General features: G+C 48.7%; 1 protein-coding gene across 3 annotated transcripts in view; it reads left to right on the forward strand.

The window, feature by feature from the left end:
* Positions 1-5,410: 5,410 nt before the first annotated feature.
* The window catches only part of LOC144116121 (uncharacterized), a 344,387-nt gene continuing 330,906 nt past the window's right edge, over positions 5,411-18,891 (forward strand). For all 3 annotated transcript variants that reach the window (XM_077650806.1, XM_077650805.1, XM_077650807.1), the window contains exon 1: positions 5,411-6,046. The gene's annotated coding sequence lies outside the window, so the exon portion shown is untranslated. The remainder of the gene's footprint in view (positions 6,047-18,891) is intronic.

Genomic DNA, 18,891 nt, shown 5'->3' on the forward strand with positions numbered 1-18,891 from the left:
ACTGGCTAAAGCAGAGTTATATAACTCCACTACCGCTGCGATTAGCCAGGATCTCTATAATCAAATGAAAATGATTGTTCTGTTAGTATCAACATTACACCGCATTACAGGCCTCTGTCCCACAGCTCACAAATAGAAAGATCATTCATTCATTCATTCATTCATTCATTCATTCATTCATTCAATCATTCATTCATTCATGTACCTGCATCGCTCCCTAAGGGAGTAGAGTAGGATGGTATTTTACCAACAATGTGGCTTAACATGCGAAGCAATGGTACAGTCGTCAAGGGCAAAACGTCAAGGCAAGACAAGAAGCGTCGTATAAAATAAACGGTTCTAGCAATAACATTTAACCTGAAGGTAAGCCCACTCAACATAGATAACTCGCCTGTGCCATACTATGCGCCGAAAAAGAAAAAAAAAACTCGGGGATTCAATCTTCACACTGAAGCCCATGGCTGCTGCATAATCAGATCTGGAATAGTGCCGTCAGTGTCCGAACCTGCACACTCTGGTAGCCTTTTCAATTGATTTATTTTACTTGGGAAAAACCGCGATTAGTATACAGATGTCCGGCAAGCTATTTTATAAAATTTGCAACTATGGTTTCTTCTGGCAGAGATTAGAGTAGGCGGATTTAGGTAGAGATAGCGATCAACGAAAAATTTTCCCGCGTTATTTGCTTCAGCAGTGTGAACCTAAATAAGGGGCGGTGTATTTCAAAAGCTTGCCATGAAAGTACTGTCTTCGGTGTGGGCACCCTGATATTATACCTGTAAGGGTTAGTCACGAAACGTGCAGCCCTATCTTGAATATATTCTAATTTTATTATCGGTGCAATGAAATTAGGATCCCAGACTGCTGCAGCATATTGTAGGATGGAGCTAACATTAGTAAAATATAACGTTTTCTTAATTTCACTGGGAGCAGTCCTGAAATTTCGCTTGATGAAATTAAACGCATGGCTAGCTTTCATAGTTACATAATCTACGTGTTTATAACATGCGAGATTTCAAGAAAAAATAATGTCAAGGTTATCAGCCCGTCTCTGTATCCAAGTATAGCAGCTGTAAAGTATGGGCTTGCAAGTGGAATGCCTCGGACTGAGCGGGGCTTGGAAAAAAATTAGAAGTCCACACAATATTAGACGTGTAAAAGCATTTGAACATTCGCCAGATTAGTAAAATTAATGGGCACGGCAAAACATACCGTGGCGCAGCTTTACATGCCATAATTTTTGCGGTTCTGGATGCCAAACTTTTTCTGCCCTGCTTGCTATCAATGTAAAAAGAACGCCCCCTCAAGGGCTTCCTTATTTAAAACATCACAGCATCTCACGCGAAACTGCGCTTGGGATTTCCTTGTTTGCCCAGTCTGCTAGGAACGTCACCTTCGACACTGGTGATTTTACTACCAGTTTCTTTCAAACACGTGGGCGAACGTTTGAACGCTTAAATCTTGCATTTCTCCAAAGCGTTTAGTTAGTTATTTGATTCCCTTTAATGCCAAGTGGCTGCCAAAATAAAGGGGCGTGATTCTTCCCCGGATGGTCACCGAAGCGAAATTTTAAGCCTCCATCGTGCTTCGACTGAGCACCCCTGTACGCCGCAAAAATTACCAGCGCGTTGTCTTGCGCGAGGCATCTTATCACATGTGCCACATGGAATGCCATGCAGCACGTTTCGGTGTCAGCGCCTCCGAGAAAAGTTGTCTGAGCTTCTCGTGCGGCGACATTGCTTGCGTGCGGCATATTGCTTTTGACCTGTCCTCAGTGTCCCAAATAAACGAAAGTTTCCTGCACTTTTTTAGCCACAGGAGAGCGCGATGTACGGAAGACTCCACAATGGACGTGCAGGCCTGTAACAAAGTGAAGCTGTCTTACGCGGGCCCAGAAAGAGCACGCACATCGAGGTACCCTACAAGACCGAAGAGCAAGAGCTCATTATACTCCATTCGGACGAGAGAGAAACTTCGGTCGCTTAAGGGGGGGGGGGGGGGGGGGGGGTATCTGCGATGACCGAGCGTACTTCAGGGCTTCTCATCTTCTTTCGTTTCTTTTTGATGCGTCGGCAAGTGAAAGCCGTAATGTACAGTGCCACAGCAGCGCGAAAACATAATACACTACCATCATCATGTGGACCAAATGTGGGAAATGATGGACACCGGAAACAGCCGGAGTAAAACACCGAGACTAACGAAGTGCGTAATAGCTGTAAATGGCCAGAACGAATGAAGGACACTCTGCTGATAAGGTGTCACCGTGGGAAACTCTTGAAAGCTACCATCACCGTGGACTAAACAGAGGACTTCCAGAAAAAATACATATATTTATTTGGGAAGGAGTCAGTCACAGTTAACCGGCAGTCAATTCGTTTTAATTATAAGCCCACCGTCGTTCAATGTTGATGCCCTCGACTCTTGAACCATTGTTTAAAGCACCAGCTGGGCTGCACACCACTGTCCAACGCGCCCTGACGCGGAATAGCTGTCATTCTATTCACAGAAAAAAAAGCGGCACAATTGAATTGCCATTGCACTTCAGGAGCACTGGTGATTTTACAAGTCGCTGCTTTTCGACTCCCCTGCAAAAGAATAATTTTCAATTCATTCCGACACTGGCATGGGAAGTATTCTTGATGCGAGTTCACCACTTGACACTCCTACTGCATGTGTACTGTCCCTGTCACAAATGCACGCAGATTGTCAGGGATGTGAAGCCAAGTGCCACGGGGACAATTATGGGTGCGCATAACATACTACCCAGCATGCGCCGCTAGGTGTAGCCGGGGACTGCAAGATAAATTTCCCTTCAAGGTTAGTTCTTTCTGTCATTCTCTTCTGACAGCGGTAAGTCCCCGTTGAAAACAATTTATGCCCATCAGAGAATAGGTGGTATGGGACAAGTTCTTTCGGCGCCACACAAGTCTCATCAAAACCGAACGTATGAGTGGTATTCACGGGGGCCAAAATTTTTTGCCTCATGCCTCAGTTTAACGCCTGGATTATTTCCGGCCTCCGCCCTGAGTACGTGTATGGATGGACGGAATAACTGTATTGTCCAGCAGATATAGGGAAGGCTTTTTTTTTTAGCCCTCGCACCTTAGGCGACGCTTAGCGGTTCTTGGATCCCGATGGTGTCTTATGTCAGTCGGAAGATCCTTAGTTGAGCCTCTGGGTAAAAGCTGAGTTTTCCATCGTTATAGCGTCCTAATATTACCACCTTCAGGTGGCTCCTGTCGGCATCCTTAGTACAAAAAAAAAACACCAAAGTAATGGAAGTCTGCGCAGGTGTGCCCCGCGGTGGCTCAGTGGTTAGGGCGCTCGACTACTGATCCGGAGTTCCCGGGTTCGAACCCGACCGCGGCGGCTGCGTTTTTATGGAGGAAAAACGCTAAGGCGCCCGTGTGCTGTCCGATGTCAGTGCACATTAAAGATCCCCAGGTGGTCGAAATTATTCCGGAGCCCTCCACTACGGCACCTCTCTCTTCCTTTCTTCTTTCACTCCCTCCTTTATCCCTTCCCTTACGGCGCGGTTCAGGTGTCCAACGATATATGAGACAGATACTGCGCCATTTCCTTTCCCCCAAACCAATTATTATTATTATTATTATTATTATTATTATTATTATTATTATTATTATTATTATTATTATTACTATATTATTATTATTATTATTATTATTATTATTATTATTATTATTATTATTATTATTATTATTATTATTATTATTATTATTATTATTATTAGATTTGTGCTAAAAATTCCTATATCATGAAACGAGATTTTGATTTGAAGTGGAAGCGTGGTTCAGGTGTCCGCCGATATGTGAGACAGATACTGCGCCATTCGCTTTCCCCAAAAACCAATTTTCATTTTCATGTTCTTTTATGTGGCCCTTAAAACTCGCTAGATTGATCTCTACTGTCTGTAAAATGAAAAAGAAGGCGCTGCATAAAAAAAAAAACAACTGCAATCTGTCGTCTCTTTAGCTGCACTAAATCTGCAGTAGATATGTATTTAGCAGTTTAATGTGCGTGACCGCTTCGACCAACTCGCCGCCTCTTCAGCATACTCCGCGGGCCAAAAAAAAAATTAGTGCAGCCTTTAAACACATAGCTCTCTTAACAACAAGCGTTAAAGATAGTTCAGTTTTCAAGTGCAGAATTTCGGTGCGTGACCAACAGACAGTACCAGAACGCCCCCAACTTGGTATGCGGCGGGATGAGCATTCAGGGACTTGCCGCGCGGTGTTGTCGATGCTCAAATAATAAAAAAACATTTTCTCTTTTAAACGATGAAAGATACTACATGCAAGTTTTACAAGCCTTTGCTGACAGCTGCTATACGATCTATCCTTCGCCCAGGTCGGTGTATTCTTATTTGGAACACATTGCGGTACTTGCACCTCAACAGCAAATTTGAAATTATTGTATAGAGGAAATACATCGCAAGCACATGGAGAACAGTTTTGAATTCGAACCGATAACGTCTATTTGATCAAAAATTCTCGGAAATCCCATATTTTGCCGTTAATAAGGGCTGTCTAAACTAGAATAAAATCCAATGTTCTCTATGGTCATTGTATGGGCGACCAGCCTACAATCATAAATTACACCAAGCAAAATTTCAAAATGCAACTACCAACCAGTGTTTGTGGGGACTTTTGAACTGGCACCAATTTTTGGTCGACTTCCGAGATTTTTATTAAGCAAATTGTCTCCAGGAACGCGTATGCAAGATAGAGTTAAAGCGCCGCGATGTTTTTCGTGAAATCATAGATGGAAAAGCGTCCCAGCTAGGACGCATGGCATGGGATGATCCACGGGTTATGTACATGGTGATTGCTTTGCAGACGCTGCAGAGACAACACTTCAACCAACAACGGCGCTCCCGCCACATAACTGAAGCTCCGAGTACAATTGCGAAAATAATATTTGAAGCGTGCTAGCGTGAGCTGCGCGGAACCCTTCATGAAATTTTTTTTTTAACTATTCAGACGCTAAAAATGCAGAACGCTTCTCATCCAGGACGTGGTGGTCCGCTCCTATTAGCACCTCGACTCGTGACTTCCGAGTTTTCCTCTGTTCCTCAGCTAGCCATTAGTGCGACCGAATGACGCCACGTCTGACGCCGCGCAACGAAAGACGACGGCGCACTGGCCACTACTGCGCTCGGAGGCGCGCCGCCGCCAGCTTGTTTCGGTTTCGCCCGCGCTTCCGCGCGCCTCGATTTCCGCCTTTCCACCTTTCACGCGCGCCGCGGCTGCCGGCAAAGCAGCGCGGCGTTTTCCTTCCCGTTCAAGGCACTCGGCCGGAGAGAAAGAGGGTGAGGAGGCGGAGGAGAGAGGAAAAAGGAGGGCGGCGGTGCCTTTTGTTGTCGCTGGCAGCGGCAACGGGCGAGTAGTACGCGCACCTAGTGCCAGTGTGCATCAGCTCGCGGGCACCACGCGCGCGTACCGGCCGCCGCACAGCGCCCGGTCGGACGGCCGCCCAACGTGCGTCACTCGGTCCGACGTGGGCCGCTTCAAAGGAGCGCGCGCCCGAGGCGTCGACTGCCCCCGTTCGGCGACTGACTGCCTGCCTCCCTGCATAGGTGCAGAGCCGCCGAGACGCGTTTTCCCGGTTCTCCTTGCACGGTGTCCTCGCTTTGTACTTGTTCGAGTGCTCGAAACCGTGCAGCCAGAATCTCAACCATTTCCTAACGGGAGCACTCACGGTTCCGAAGCCGCTGCCCTTCGGCATCTTCCTCTTCTCGCATGGTCGGAATGCGCTGAGAGACTGTACACGAGCAGTGTTTTCCTTGAGAGGCAATCAAGCGGCCTTCGGTGAGTGAAAGAGCCGGCGAGTTGCATTTTCGACATGCGAGTGCTCGACCAGCGTTATCCTATGCTTGATTGTGCCTGGACCAGACGATCGGCATCGTTGTGAAAGCGACTTTGCTCACAGTGGATGCTCAGAGGACGTGAGTTATAGGCAAGAAGGAAACTTACTGAAGCAGTGCGTCAGAAGAGCCTCCCTTGGATTTTTCTCAAGCAGCTTCGCGGTGAGTATCCTATTTTCCCCTTAGGCACGCCGACCAGCCTAACTACTCGAGCCCACGTGCATCGTAAACATCACGATGCTGGAACCGCTTGTAATACATACTGATCGCGAATATATCGTACATATTTATGGGCGTGAAAGTTTGCAAAACGAACATTGCCTCGTTCTTTTTGCAAAATTTCATGCAGTGGTATCACGGCTAGTACAGGGGATACTGATGGCTTTTTTAAGCATCAGCTGTCCATGACTCCTGGACGCAATGCGTTCGGCGTAAGAGTCTTATCGGTGCCAGCTTTCTTGTTCTCATGATTGGTTTGCTCCAATTTAGGTAACTTGCTGGTGCTATTTATAGACTGATCTCCGTGCATGATACGACACTCTCTGCATAATTCCTTGCAGAGTTCAAGAACATCGTGCAACAAGTGTTTCAATATAATAAGTCCCGCCTTGTTGGTTGCGCACTTTGCTCCCAAATTGATAGAAACATTAAGCCGTTTAAGGATTCCCAGTTCACAGAATTGCTAAAACATCAGTTCAGTACTGCAGAGAGCATAAGACAGGGCAAAAACCTCGATTGGCCTAAAAAATAGCTAGCGCAATTAAATCACAGCCACTTTCAGTCCTACTCCAAGCATCTTGTCCGGATCGCACCAACTTCCGAAACAGAGAGCAGCCATCGCCAAGTACAGATCTGCATATCCGTGCATGCATTCGCACCAGACGCAGTCATGATACCCTGTTCAAGTCATCTCACAATGGTATCTTGTCCAATGCGTGCAATTTATCCGCTAAAAAAAAGAAGACATATGCTCGTTCCCTACCCGTAGGTGAACCTCAACAGTATGCGCATACCGATGATGTTGAGCCAGTGTCCAAACATGACGTTGCATGTCGCACGCTGTGCCCGTTCAAGGCCGCACCGAATTGCTGGTCGCGGTGGCAGCCACTTCCGCACAGCTCATGCGGACGGGCCAAATGAAGGTCTCGCACGGACGGCCTTGCCCGGAAAGGCACAAAAGCAAATGAAAAGACCGGAGTGATGGAACAAAGAACGCCATGCCCAATAAGGGGACAGCGGAAACGCCGCATGCCGGGGCTAGCTCATCCGCCGGCGGATATACTCCTCTTTTTATCTTACTTTTGGTCAGGCTGTTCTTATTCAGCGAACCCGATGGCCATTGCTTTATATTGAATGCACAGTTTAATTTTGCGCGGATGTACGGGGAATATTTGCAGACAGATCACCTTGATGGGAGCGAAAGCTTTTCTCTGTAGGAGAGTCGAGTACCAAATGTATAGCAACCGTGAAGCCGAGCTGTTGGGAGCAGGCGTTTTTCAACAGCCAAGATATGGTTCTCTTTCAGTTCTTTTTGCGCTTGATGTATCTCTGCATTAGGACTTACGACACTAATAATGAACAACTGAAAAGAAGTTCTAGTGGGCCGGTCGGAGCAGCTGGGAACTTGTCTTTACAATGTGCGGTGTAAGCCCTATTTGCAACCAGTTTTCTTTTTTTTTTATGAATGTGAACAAGTGTCTTCGTCAGTGTTTGCGGCAACTGCTGAGAATTGAGGTGTTCTTCACTAAACAAAGGGCTGGTCTTGCAGTCTATCTGTGTCGGAAATCAAAAGCGCCGCACCACTGGAGGCAGTAACAGGACCTGCATTCTAAAACGGTCCAGCCACGAAACCAATCCCGTCCTAACTCTTTCTTATTTGGTCACTAACTAAGTGCCATCGTATAGGCGAGAATCTGCCCACTCACACAGCTAAAGATGAAACTGGAGTAATTTGGAGTATGGAGGACTAATGAGTTCAAAACTATTTTTATTTTCAAGATTTCAAGGACCTATACTCGTCTGCTTATGTAGCACAGAGTGCCCGGTGGCCCTGCAATACACTAACCTTTCCTCACATATTCTTGTCATTAAACGCAAAAACCCGGCGTCGATGACACGTAAGTGGCAACATCGCATTGTCGATGCGCATGACATCATCTCAATGTGCAGCTGCTGATTCCCACGTACGAGTTCACCTCCTAAAGCGAAAAACTAATAAAGGAGGCCGACCACGGGCGAATGAAAAATAAGTCCTCAATATGTGTTTTGTTATTATAGTAAGATACGTAGATTCTGAAACATATTTCACAAAAGCCATCTGGAAACTTATTTTCATTTAAAATTGTACTCGCGTATTTTTTTATATTTATAGTAACGTATGCAGATGGAAAATCTGAAATGCACACGTATCGTCTAAAATATTCGCCCGCATGGTGTACTTTTCACTCGCCTTAACGACGTCTAAAATGCATGTGTGTCAGTGAGCAGCGTGGAATTAGGATGTCGGCTTGGGAGGCGCTTAGAGCAGAAGAAAACGTGCATTGTTTTCCCTTAACTGCAGTACGCGGTAGTGCCGCTGCTGATACAAATAATTTCTAAGCCGTTCAAAGAGGCTATGAGGGCGCAGCACTGCTCAGATTAGGGGCGCCAACAAGCCGTCCTTTTTCATAGCGCAGCGGGTACGCCGTTGACGGTGCCCGCCAGCGCGAATTGTCGAGAAGCGCAAGCACGGAATGGAGGACGACATTTGTCGCTTCATGCAGCCCTTTCTTGGGCAACCCGCCGGTGCAGCTTCGCGCGGCGGCCATCTGTCCACTGTCGCCCCACGGCGCTGTCCCGCTTAAGGCGCAGCACGCAAGCCTCTTAGGCCTCTGCGCGCATGCACTAGTGCGTGGCGCAGCACGAAAATCGCGTGTGTGGCTTAGCAGAAGATACACTGCGACCGGTCGGTTTATTCGAACAATATAGCCTGACAAAGGCTGAAATGAGGACCAAACGTATGCAGTTATTCCCCGTAAGGCACAGAAAAAAAAAAAAAAACTTCCAGACAATTTCGTTCGTATATTATATATACGAGTATATATGATGCGGCAGAAGGAACTGCGGAAGTTGTACCGCCATTACCACTCACCCCCCCTCCACCCCGCACACACACAGACACCTTCGTGCTGCTGCTTAAAAGCAAGCGCAAAGGGAAGTGGTTAGAGTTGTTCGGTATGACAAACAGACCGGATGATGCGCAGTTTTATTCACCACTGATTCTCAGAAAGAAGTCTGCATGCAAATTAACTGAACAGCCGCACCAAGCTTGCAGTTCTGTAGCGCACCCCTGCGGTCCCTTTTCGCAGATAGATATGCTAGGCCCTTGCCTCCTGATGTAAATTGTCAAATTTCACATTTTCAATCGTTAATCATTTTGTCCCCGTTGAAAATATGTCAACTTCATGGATGTCCGTATCAAGAAAACACAGAGAGCGACGATGACGAGCAGCCAAAACAAAAGCAGCAACAGAAGCTCCCGGGCTTGAATAAACTTGTTCTGGAGCATTTGAATGATCGTCACCTAGCAGCGAGGATCCCGCCAAATATGTGTTCTCGCACCCCACACTAGGAATGCGAGAATATTCGAAATTTTTGTAATCGGGAATTCAATCGAATACCCTTTCATTCGATTCTCTGAACGCATCGAAAAGTGAATGCTTAAAATTACCCGAAATGAAACAAATCCGTTCTAAAGTTTCCGAACAATTGGTGCGAAGTGTGAACAGGGCACATCATAGTTTTGTTTTGTTTTTTTCCCCACGGCTGTTTCAAAGACAGGGCCTCCTCGGACACCGCGCAGCACACGGTTGCCATCGGTCTGTGCGGGAACGGTTCAGCGTCGCGACGCCACCTATTCGTGTTGCGGCGTTGATAAGGCTCATACGCATGGCCATCAAGAATGGGCGAAGCGACACGGTTCATCCAGGTTTAGCGAACACTGCCTTCATGCCCGATATCAGATGCCATGGCTCAAGCTCTCGTCCAACTAATCAACTGAGATTTCACTCTAGTTTTTTAGCTGTCATCATCAGTAGCAAAAGGTAATTTTCCTATGCGCACGACATGATGGTCATAGAGTGAATATACAGACTTCGTGTTGTATGCCGCTTGTGGGGATTGGTGTTGTCCGATGAGGTGTCCACTGACCCAGTGAGCCAGATATGCGCCTTTGCTTTCTTCATAACCAACGGAAGGTTTAGACTGCGAATAAGACAACACTAGGAACTAGAGTATTTGCTTCGTGCAAGTGGGTCGTGAAGTCTGTCAAGTGTGCCGGGAAGTGAACCGAAGACCGCAAGCGGAAGAAGGCAGAATGTGCACGTGAGCGTTTAGACGCCAAAACGAACAACTGAGACGACCAACCGGGCAGTGGCCTGTGAAACATCGAAATGGGCCTGCCACTCCGGACCTATCGGCCGCAAATGCCAATCAGCATTAGCTGGATAATTCGCTAAGTCGGTAAGCTTCGATCTAATGCATTTTTTCGTTGTGCTTGATTGATTAGGTCCTCTGGGTTTTTCCACGTCCCCCCAGAGAAACATTAATGGTCGCACGAATCTAGCCGTCCACAAAGTAGCTCCAACAGGCGACAAAAGAGCAGACCAAAGGAGTACGGCGCCGAACAACGAACCGGTCGAGTAGGAAGCATGGCGCTCTGCGAGTTGAACCCTTTTGATTTTGTTTTTTTCCCGGCCTCATAAACTCGAGGCAAGAGGCTATACACGCTCATTCCGGGGTCGCGGCTGCGTGGAAAGTGACGGGGCCAGCGTGTGAAAGGCACCAATGCATGGCGTGCCTGCCCGGTGTTTCTCCGTTATGCCTCGGCTCGTCGTAAAACAGTCCGCGCCGCCCAGGGTGTCCGTGAGGCCATCGAAGACCGCGTGAGCGAAGGGAAGCGGGTGCCGGCTTTGTCCTCGTCGTTTCGAACGGAGGCCCGGTTGAGCGGTGCCTCAAAAGCCGTTACTCTCTCTCTCTCTCTCCACCCCATTGGTTCTCCGCGCGGGGGGGGGGGGATATGAGGCACGCATTCTGTGCTGGTCATAAACTTCTCGTTGCAGGAAGTGTACTTGCCGTGTTCACTGGCATGCAAACGCATTGGACAGCAAGAAGATCATAACCTTCGTGTGTGCAAAAACTGCAAATTATACAGCGCCGTCAGTACCAGCCCGCCTCGGAAAACAACGCAGGCCACGTACTGGACGACAGTGCAAAAGCGTGACTGACCATTTTATACTGTCGCCTGTGTTCGAAGAGTCTGGAGTGCTATAGTTGTGCTGATGCAGCTCATTGTGAGTACTCGTAGTCGCAGAACGTGGTCAGTATAGCCATAAAGGGCATCCAATTTTCGTTTTAATCTGAGTAGTTTTAATTGCAATTTTTGTGCGGCACAAAGCGTTATGGACCTTCAGGTTACTTTTCGAGGCATCGTTACTTTTAATATCTGGTTTTTAAACGTGAAAGCTGATCTCGAGTTCTTCTCAACGTGAAATTATATACTTGCCGAGGGCGTAGCTTTTAAAAGACCGAAAAATGAAGGCAGAAGAATGGTTACTTCTGTCATCAATTGGAGGTTATGCACATACAGGCTTTCGCGTCCATTGGGTGTTTTTCGCAGTTCTTTTTCTTAGTACTGGCTGTGCTTTCGTTGTTCACTGCCTAGTATAAACTAAAACAGTGCTGAAGTGACAGCAGGCGCCTGATGATATCGGCCTGAGTGTTCGGACAGATATCATGATATGTTGCATACCTGCAGCATTTTACACTTTCAGTAGAACGGTGAATTTCCAACGGAAGCTCAGGGTGCTGGTTGGTGTTCACTTAATTATTCATTCGGTTATTTTCATGATGATAAAACTATTCGTTTTTTGTGGCTCTCTTGACTTTCGTTCGGTAGGAAAATACGGATTTATTTCTGAGAAATATGAAGTTTAAAATAAAATATCTTTACTTGATTCAAACGCGTGAAGTAGACGAGGAAGACTACGAGTGCATTATGGACTCCGTGATGAGCGGCCAAAGGGGTACGCTGTAGCCTCGCAGATCCACACAAAAATAATTTCACGTCATCGCTGTTTCCTTTTCAAAACGGCTTGTGGCGGCAATACTCGTATTTAAGTTCGCGTTTCCTATTGAAGTTTCGTTTTTCATGTAAGTGACCTCTTTTTCGTAAGAACATATCAATCACTCTAGGTAAGCCAACTTCAATTTCTCCTCAGTGCTCCTTAACAAAAGCTCAGAGTTGGCCAGGTTCTGCGGAGTCATTCTTGCGACTAAAGAGTTGCAAGACGTCGAGAACCAGGTAACCTATGCGCAGCCTTGTGTAGTACATCCCCGAGGGATCTCGTTGTCTTCACGCTGTTCAGTCTAAAGAATGCCAATCCACTACCAACTGACTCTGCCTGGCACCTTGAGTCTACAGAGCCATGTTTCGATTAATACCCAAGAGGCGTGAGTATCGTCCTGTCCGTGCGCCGTTTTTGAGCGGATGCTTGAATATTAGGCTGTCAAGACAGGCGCTGCGTCTGCCTGATGGCACACGATATTTTTGGCTTCCGTCAGGAGCAATATCGATTTACTGATGCACTGATTTCGCATACCTATATGTCTCGCGAGTGCTTGCCGCGGCATGCGGGCTTGTGCTCATGCACGTATTTGGCCCGACGCACGCGTCGTGCATCGGTCCTTTCATCCAACGTTCCGCTCGGCGCAAACAAACTGCGCCACCTGGGACAACAAGCCCACAAGCGCCGAGTCGGTGATGTTCTGCTCGCGTACTGCGTTCGCTGTCGTCAGTGCAGGGGATGCCCGACCACGCGGCTCTGAGCTCGTGCAGTACCGTGCATGGCTGGTGGCACTCGGCTTTCTTCGTGCTGGGCAATGCACGCGCCACGCCACGGTGGCGTCGCCCGTCCGCGGGTAAGGAGGTCGCGGCGTCACACGCGGGTGTCGTTGCTCGCTCTGTCACAGCGGGAGCGGGGCGTTGTCGCGTTCGCGGCCCGAACAGCCGGCACCCTCCCGCAGAATGAACGGCGGCCCCACCAATCCTGGACGCCAATGGCGGGCGGCTCAAGAACAATGGGACCCCCTCGGGTCGGCGAAAGGGCGGAATTAGGCCAGCCGAAGGTCTTTCTTGGCCCCGCTGCAAACAGGCATCCCGCTCGACGACTCTCCCTTCTTGGCCGCCCTCACCCCCTTTCCTTCGCTGCGGCCGCTGCTGCTGGCGGCCCAGCGAAAACGGGGACGCCGTTGTTCGGCGCCGGCGGCGGTCACCTCGCGCGCGTTGCCAGCGCGGCGGCGTTGCGTCACGTGCCGGCCGCCCGTTCACACTGCGCAGCAACAGTACGTGCGCCGCGTCCCGGCGACGTGTGTGCTTTGCGGCGTGCGAGTGGCAGACCCCAACCGTACGCTGCGCTCTGCCACATGCTGTCTCGGGAGGGGAATGCAGCGGCTGTTGCCAAAACAGATCTACTGCGTGGGTTTGAAACAGTATCCGCCCCATCCGAAAGCGGTTAGAGATTGTTCGTGTTGTCGACTCGCGAATCGTTGCCTCCGACGGCGAAGCACACGCGGGAGCGAGTTGTCTTCACTAACATGCTACTCTAGAGAAATACGAAAAGCTTGCGATGCCTGCCTGCAGTTATAAAGCTTCCTCCTACAAACTCAACGCATGTAATTTTCTTCTGTTCTCGTGCGTGACCACTTGTCCACTTTGAGGAGCACTGGCATGCAAGAAGAGAAAAGAAGTTACCGCAGTGCGTCACTGAACCACTAAATAAGTTAGGTTATTAGAGTGCTGGTTCCTGGTCCATTGATCTGAAATCAATGAGGCGCAACGCAATGTGAAGTCTGAGGTCGTCCAAAATTGAAGAGTACCATTGGGCTACCGCTTCTCGCATAAAGTTTGCTGTGATGAAACTTGAAATACGTCTCCCTCATGTATTAAGTCCTCTGCTCAATGCTGCGGCCTAGTACGCATTAAAAGATGATACCATTTAACGCTGCTCAGCATAAACATGTGCTGGCCGATATGAGCTCCGCAATTATTTCTACGATTTTTCCGCTCTGCGTGACGCTTGCACCGTAATAGCAGCAACTAGAGAAAAGTTGTTTCTCATTCAAATCTATTTTGTAACGTTTAAGAAGCCTTCTTTCTAGCATAGTTCTTCAGCATTAATAAAAAGGCCGTGCCCGCGAAAGCCGAATTCCTGAAGAGACAGGCGAGTTTAATGCATCTCCCCTGTCCATTCTTGATATCGCTCCCCTCTATACTACTCCTCGCTATCATCTTCCTTTCCCTTTCACCTGCGCCGGCCGCAGCTCGGGTGCTCAAGATATTAGATAGTAATTGCCACTGCCTGCAACATTTTTTTTCCTTCACTTTTTCTCTTTTTTTTAATAAACCAGTACTACTACTACTTTAATGGGAGTGTTTTCTAGCTGCAACGTAGTGTTCCTAACCATTTCGTCGACAGCTCTGGCTTTCCAGAGGTCTTGTACCTCCGAAGCTCATATTAGTGTACTTAGGCAATTTCTCATTACCTTACTCCGAGAGCCCATACATGGCTGCGAAGGAAAGCGAAAGAATAACGAAACTATGTGCTAATGTGGCTTGTGCGGTTCTGAAGCTTTTCTTGCTGAACGCGAGCGAATTAGCAGGTTATACTGTGGAGACTTGCGGCCGCATTTCGATGGAGGCGAAACGCGAAAACGCTCTTGCACTGACATTTCTGTGCGGCTCAAAAAACCGCTTATGTCGACGAAACCAACACGCCGCCTTCTACTGGCATTCTTAAACTCTTCTACTGGCTTCTGGCGTTCCTCACACAGCCTACAGCGAGGCTTTATTGCCATCCGATTTCCTCAATCATTTTACGCTTTCGTATATAATGCACTGAACTGCGTTAGTGACGACCGCGATCGATATCAGTTTTTTGCGAGGCTTGAGGCGCTCCCCGCTCGCGACAGGTATTTCCGTCATGAGCAGTGGGCCCACCTCAGCTTCGTTAAAAGTGGACACTTCCCGAAAAAAAGTACAATTAGGGGCTCGTGGCGAGCGCGCGTCAGGACCCGCGCGTTGAGGCATCGGGGATTCCCCGGCCGCGCCTCGGCTGCGGCGACGGCCGATCAGCTCCGGCGCCGGGCACACCTGCCCGCTCTGTATACTTAGGATTCGGGCGCACGAGCTCGTCTCCCGCCTTGATGGGCGCGAACCTCACGGCGCGATGCCCACCCTCGCGACGTTTGCGGCCGTCCCGCGTGGGCCAGAATTGATGTTTTCCCCCTCCCCTCTGCGCTACGCTCTTGGGTTGATATTCAGAAAACTTCTCTTACGCACGTGCACTGGCCATTGGCCTATGCCTGCCTCCCTGGCAGCCAGGCTTCAGCATTTCGTAAAGTTCTGCTCTTCTCTGAAACCCTTATAGGCGTGCAAACAGCCTTCGCTGCGCTTTGCTCCGAACGCTAGTCGCGAGATTAGCTACGACAAAACAGAAAGCAATTTTCGTTATTTCTCGGTGCTTTCTTTTCCTGAGAGCGGCTGTTAATGTACGCTGCTCTCGGGGTGGAGAGAGTTGTATGATACTTCTTGCTTCCAAGGGATCCAAGGAATTGTCAGAGGGGTTGAGAAATAAGTGGCGCTGAAATATTCTAGTCCCCGCTCAGTGGCCCTCAATTTCATATCGGCTAGGCATTGTAGACGTGCGTAACTCTTAATCTCCGCCCGTTGAAAAACATGTCTCACTCTTTTGTTGACATTTTATGTCCGCCGTTCCTGCCATATGCGTGGCGTACATGCCTGATAGTTTTAACGTTGGACTGCGTTACTGCCGGACAACCAGGTGAGCTCATCTTATATTACTATTGCATACCCCGAAGAGAACCGTAACACTATTTCGCTAACTTTAGGCAAGACGCCCAGGCACATAGAAACATCCGAAACACAATAGGCCTGCTCCGTCACCGCTCAATGGTGCTTCTGAACTAGGCAGACGTAATTAAGTGCCATGTTTCAACATGCGAGCTCAGTTTTTGTGCGCGGAAGCAGCATCCTGCTTGCGATTAGGCTTGACTGAGCACCCCGCACACCACGGCGGGCGGAAATAATGAAGGACTTCTCCAATTCCTCGCGGCCTTAAATAACAATGCACACTGCACACTGAAAATCCAGACGACCTCCCAAAGAAGTACAGCGAGGCGGCGCCATCCTCGTGCTTGTCGAAGGCAGGTCAGCTCGGCGGACGTAGTGCAGACGCCCACAACGGCGACGCTCGCTATCAATCAAGGCAAGCGAGCGGCCGCCTGCAGCTCGTTTGAGGCGAAGTATACACTCCGAGAAGCTGATACGAGGGCGGCAGTCTCAAAGAGCGCCTTATGCGGCCGGGGATTCCCCGTGGTGTCAGCGGGCTTCTGAACGGGTGCTACGGCCTGCTACATCGCTGAGGGGTTCTGTATACAACCGTGTCCTCTGCGGACGCTGCCTAGAGACCTGTGAGGAGCTGCGTCCAAGTATTTTCTTTTTCGGCGCACGCGTGCAAAAATTGAACGTTCGATTAGCGTGCTATCCTACCCTAATCTACACTGGAACTGTGAAACGAGACTTCAGTACAGTGCTTCGCGATGAACCTGACCAAATACGATTCTTCGGCGTGCAAGAGAAATGAACTGTTGGGAGCCCTTGAATTTTGACTCCATTGAAAGTTATGATCAGAAACTGAGCTCGGGACGACGTGCTCAGCGCAACAGCGCTGGAGTCTTTGTGGAACGTATACACTCTAAACACCAATGGAGTAAAAAAAAAAAGTAAGCTGTCTTCTGGCGTGCTCCTTTTAAGGGGCAGGATATGCTGCCCTAGCCCAGAGGTCGATTTCCTTGGATAGATATGCGGAATAATTGCGGTTGGCCACGGAAACGAATTCCGTCTTCAAAACATGCAAAGTTGTAGCAGTTGCGAAGATTTTAAGTGGTGTTTCAATCTCTGTTTGGGTCTCCGGCTCGGCGTTTAAAAGTCTCACCCCATTGCTAACTGCATTAAGTTACTATGCTTTGCAGAGGGAATATACTTCCGTCCCCAAGAGAAAGCGTTCCGTTTGTAAATAATGATCAAAAACGAAGACCGTCAAGGATATCGAACAGGTTACCGACGATGCAACAATGTGGTTTACATAGAGGCGCTACAGTTGACAATTGCACAGTAATGCGGGAGGGTTTCATGTTCTAGTGCCGCTCAACTGCCCTTGACTAAGACGGCAAAGCGTAGGCCGCTGGAACCCGTTGGAATCGCTCACACACCGTGTTTTCTGCAGGGGCTCTTAACAGCTACGAGAAAAATTCCTTTCGCTAGAGGGAGAAGTGTCTCATTTTATTAGAAAACACAGATTAATCGTTCAAAATGCCCATGGCTGGGAGTACCAAGGACAACTTGTATCCTAGTTGAGCCTACGCATACCAGATGATTTTGCGTTAAAAAATCAAATGACAGCTGCTGTGCTATGCATTCCTCGTTAGTCAATGAGAGCTAAGTGATATAGATTTCAGTTGCAGCGCACGCGCTGTAACTGGGACCACAGTTTTTGGAATCATCCGGGAGCTGACACGCCAGAGAAGGAAGCAGAAGACACGCAACTTCGTCTGCTCTCGGCTGTTACTCAGCACCGGCTAGCTAACTTCCAGCCCTTCGTCACTGGAGCAGCCACCTTCTTCTCCCGAAACAGCTCCGCACTCCCCTCATCTCCGCGTAAGGTAAACGCGACAACGCTCGCTGTTCAAGGAGGCGGCGCCGTTGGCCCGTAGGCTATACACAGCGCGACGCACCCTGCCCCTGTCTGTGTGCTGCTCGCCGAGCGAGGCGGGCCGCGTGAGCAACGTTCGTTCCCCTCGGTAGTAGCCGCTGGCGAAGCCGGCGTGGAGTTGGTCGGCACCTTCGTGACGCGGAAGCTTTCTTTTTCACTCTTAAAGAGAGTCCCAAGGAACGCCGCGTTGCACGCGCGTTTTATGGCCGCCTGATTCGCATTCCGCCTTTGGCCGAAATCTTCTATTTCGCTTTCCCCCCTCCGGCCCCCTCTGCCCCATCGACCCTCAGCTTCGAGTTTCTTCTTCGTGTTCTCAGATCATGTGCTGTGGAAATCGGGATACTCTTCAATTGAGGTGACACTTTTTTTTCTGCTTTTGATCAGCTATGGTATCTCAAGTGTGGAATTGTTAACATGATAGGGGGGAGGGGGTACAATAATCATCATTTCATCCATTTATCAAAGCCGCCTTTCAGAATTGACCTACTTCTAAGATCCTCGATCCGCCACTTGCGGTTCGTAGGAACAGAATTGAGGGTAGCCGTGCTCTCACTACTTCTCGCGTATCGCTCCAAGGCTACAACCTAAATGACAGGCGTCGTTCCGTTCACTGCCTGCCGAACCGCTGGAGCTCAGCATATGGCCTGATATAGTCTCAGTTTTTGTATCTAGCATTCCGTGAGTATCCGAGCAATCGTTATTTTCATATTTGCTTCTGGAGCTTACTGTCTTACAAGGACTACAATTAAATGTCTACGTGAAAAATAAATGGCGCTCTCGCACATTGAGTACAGAAAAAAAAAACAGCTAGTCCTCTCCGGCTACTCTGTTTTTTGCAAAAAAGACTTTTTTTTTTCTACAATTCTGCACTCTGCAAAACGCCTGCAATAGCAGCCGCTGCGCGGAAACTTGACGTGGCTCGGAAACCTGCATCTTCAGTGGGAAGTTAGCCGCGCGAAAGCCAAGCCACAAATAAAGAAAACTGGCAAGACTGGTCTCTCTTTCAGGCTCATCTTTCTTTCGCACTGTTAATTTACCAATCGCTAATATCTGGCCCCGCAATGTGTTTTATTGAACCGCATTATGGCCTTTGCGCTCAGTGACTTTTGGATGCTTTGATCACTCATTCTCGTTGAGGACAATGGCCCAAAAATCACAACTCACTTGTTGTCAGCTTGT

This window comes from Amblyomma americanum, chromosome 1 (assembly GCF_052857255.1).
Source record: "Amblyomma americanum isolate KBUSLIRL-KWMA chromosome 1, ASM5285725v1, whole genome shotgun sequence".
Classification (NCBI taxonomy): domain Eukaryota; kingdom Metazoa; phylum Arthropoda; class Arachnida; order Ixodida; family Ixodidae; genus Amblyomma; species Amblyomma americanum.